We start from the raw sequence: 3,863 nt of genomic DNA, 5'->3' as shown, positions 1-3,863 counted from the left end.
ATTGGACTAGCAATTCGCCAAAAACGAACAAACCCAAAGTTATCAGGAAATGAAGAACCACTTTTCATTGGCTCGATTCTAATTCATTTAGACTAGCAATTCGCCGAAAACGAACAAACCCGAAGTTATCACGAAATCAAAAACCACTTTTTTTTGGCTCGATTCCAATCGAAGTAGACTATCGATTCGCCAAAAATGAACAAACCCAAAGTTATCATGAAATCAAAAGTCACTTTTCATTGGCTCGATTCCAATCGAATTAGATAGAAATTCGCCAAAAATGAATAAATCGAAGTTATCATGAAATCAAATGCCACTTTTCACTTGCACGATTCCAATCGATTTAGACTAGAAATTCGCAAAAAATGAACAAACCCGAAGTTATCATGAAGTCAAAAGCCACTTCTCATTGGCTCGATTTCAATCGAATTAGATCGCAATTTGCCAAAAATGAACAAACCCGAAGTTATCATGAAATGAAAAACCACTTTTCATTGGCTCGATTCCAATCGAATTGGATAGCAATTCGCCAGAAACGAATAAACCGAAATTATCATGAAATCAAAGGCCACTTTTCACTTGCACGATTCCATTCGATTTAGACTTGCGATTCGCCAAAAATGAACAAACCCAAAGTTATCATGAAATCAAAAGCCACTTTTCATTGGCTCGATTCCAATCGAATTGACTAGAAATTCGCCAAAAATGAACAAACCCGCAGTTATCATGAAATCAAAAGCCAATTTTCATTGGCTCGATTCCAAGCAATTTGCCGAAAACGAACTAACCCGAAGTTATCATGAAATGAAAAACCACTTTTCTTTGGCTCGATTCCAATTGAATTGAACATGCAATTCGCCAAAAAACGAGCAAACCCGAAGTTATCATGAAATCAAAAGCCCCTTTTCATTGGCTCGATTCCAATCGATTTAGATTAGCAATTCGCCAAAAATGAACAAACCCGAAGTTATCATGAAATGAAAAACAACTTTTTATTAGCTCGATTCCAATTGAATTAGACTAGCAATTCGCCAAAAATGAACAAATCCGAAGTTCTCAAGAAATGAAAAAAACCACTTTTCTTTGACTCGATTACGATCGAATTAAACTTGTAATTCACCAAAAATGAGCAAACTTGATGTTATCATGAAATCAAAAGCCACTTTTCACTGGCTCAATTCCAATCGATTTAGACTAGCAATTCGCCCAAAAATGAACAAACTCGAAGTTATCATGAAATCGAAAGCCGCTTTTCATTAGCTTGATTCCAATCAAATGGGACTAGCAATTCGCCAAAAACGAACAAACCCGAAGTTATCATGAAATGAAAAACCTCTTTTCATTAACTTAATTCCAATCGAATTAGACTAGCAATTCGCCAAAAATGAACAAACACGAAGTTATCATTAAATCGAAAACATCTTTTCATTAGCTCTATTCCAATTGATTTAGACTAGCAATTCGCCAAAAACGATCAAACACGAAGTTATTATTAAATGAAAAACCACTTTTCTTTGGCTCGATTCCAATTGAATTAGACTAGCAATTCGCCAAAAATGAACAAACCCAAAGTTATCATGAAATCAAAAGCCACTTTTTTTGGGCTCGATTCCAATCGAATTAGATAGTAGTTCGCCAAAAATGAATAAACCGAAGTTATCATGAAATCAAAAGCCACTTTTCACTTGAACGATTCCAATCGATTTAGACTAGCAATTCGCCAAAAATGAACAAACCCGAAGTTATCATGAAATCAAAAGTCACTTTTCATTAGCTCGATTCCAATCGAATTAGATCGCAATTCACCAAAAATGAACAAACTGAAGTTATCATTAAATCTAAATCCACTTTTCTCTTGCTTGATTCCAATCAAATTGGACTAGCAATTCGCCAAAAATGAACAAACCCGAAGTTATCATGAAATGAAAAACCTCTTTTCATTGGATCGATTCCAATCGAATTAGACTAGCAATTCGCCAAAAATGAACAAACACGAAGTTATCATGAAATCAAAATCATCTTTTCAGTAGCTTGATTCCAATCGATTTAGACTAGCAATTCGCCAAAAAGGAACAAATTCGAAGTTATCATGAAATGAAAAACCACTGTTCTCTGGCTCGATTACAATCGAATTAGACTAGCAATTCGCCAAAAATGAACTAACCCAAAGTTATAATGAAATCAAAACCCACTTTTCATTGGCTCGATTCATATCGATTGGACTAGCAATTGGCAAAAAAGAACAAGCGCGAAATTATCATGAAATGAAAAACCACTTTTCATTGGTTCGATTTCAATTGAATTAAACTAGCAAGTCGCCAAAAATGAACAAACCCAAAGTTATCATGAAATTGAAAACCACTTTTCATTAGCTCGATTCCAATCGATTTAGACTAGCAATTCGTCAAAAATGAACAAACCCGAAGTTGTCATGAAAAACCACCTTTCTTTGGCTAGATTCCAATCGAATTAGACTTGTAATTCGCCAAAATTGAACAAACCCGAAGTTATCGTGAAATCAAAACCCACTTTTCGTTGGCTCGATTCTAATTGAGGTGGACTAGGAATTTGCAAAAAACGAACAAGCCTGAAGTTATCATGAAATCAAAGGCCAATTTTCATTGGCTCGATTCCAATCGAATTGGACTAGCAATTCGTGAAAAATGAACATACCCGAAGTTATCATGAAATGAAAATCCACTTTTCATTGGCTCGATTCTAATCGAATTAGACTAGCAAGTTGCCAAAAAGAACAAACATGAAGTTATCATGAAATCAAAATCAACTTTTCATAAGCTCGATTCCAATCGATTTAGACTAGCAATTCGCCAAAAACGAACAAACCTGAAATCATCATGAAAAGAAAAACCACTGTTCTTTGGCTCGATTCCAATCGAATTAGACTTGTAATTCGTAAAAAATAAACAAACCTGAAGTTATCATGAAATCAAAAGCTACTTTTCATTGGCTCAATTTCAATCGATTTAGACTAGCAATTCGCCAAAAATGAACAAATCCAAAGTTATCATGAAATCAAAAGCCACTTTTCATTGGCTTGATTCCAATTGAATTGGATTAGTAATTCGCCAAACACGAACAAACCCGAAGTTATCATGAAATGAAAAACCTCTTTTCATTGGCTCGATTCCAATCGAATTAGACTAGCAATTCGCCAAAAATAAACAAACCCAAGGTTATCATGAAATTGAAATCATCTTTTCATTACCTCGATTCCAATCGATTTAGACTAGCAATTCGCCCAAAACGAACAAACCGAAGTTATCATGAAATCAAAAGCCAATATTCATTGGCTCGATTCCAATCAAATTAGATAGCAATTCGCCAAAAATGAATAAACCGAAGTTATCATGAAATCAAAAGCCACTTTTCACTTGCACGATTCCAATCGATTTAGACTAGCAATTCGCCAAAAATGAACAAACCCGAAGTTATCATGAAATCAAAATCCACTTTTCATTGGCTCAATTCCAATCGAATTAGATCACAATTCGCCAAAAATGAACAAACTGAAGTTATCATGAAATCAAAAGCCACTTTTCACTTGCACAATTCCAATCGATTTAGTCTAGCGATTCGCCAAAAATGAACAAACCCGAAGTTATCATGAAATCAAATGCCACTTTTCATTGGCTCAATTCCAATCGAATTAGATCACAATTCGCCAAAAATGAACAAACTGAAGTTATCATGAAATCTAAAACCACCTTTCATTGACTTGATTCCAGTCGAATTAGACTAGTAATTCGCCAAAAACGAACAAACCCGAAGTTATCACGAAATCAAAATCAACTTTTCATTAGCTCGATTCCAATCGATTTAGACTAGCAATTTTCCAAAAAGGA

This window comes from Olea europaea, unplaced genomic scaffold, assembly GCF_002742605.1.
Source record: "Olea europaea var. sylvestris unplaced genomic scaffold, O_europaea_v1 scaffold1697, whole genome shotgun sequence".
NCBI lineage: Eukaryota > Viridiplantae > Streptophyta > Magnoliopsida > Lamiales > Oleaceae > Olea > Olea europaea.
The sequence above is the reverse complement of the archived record's forward strand: the minus strand, read 5'-3'. Positions refer to the sequence as shown.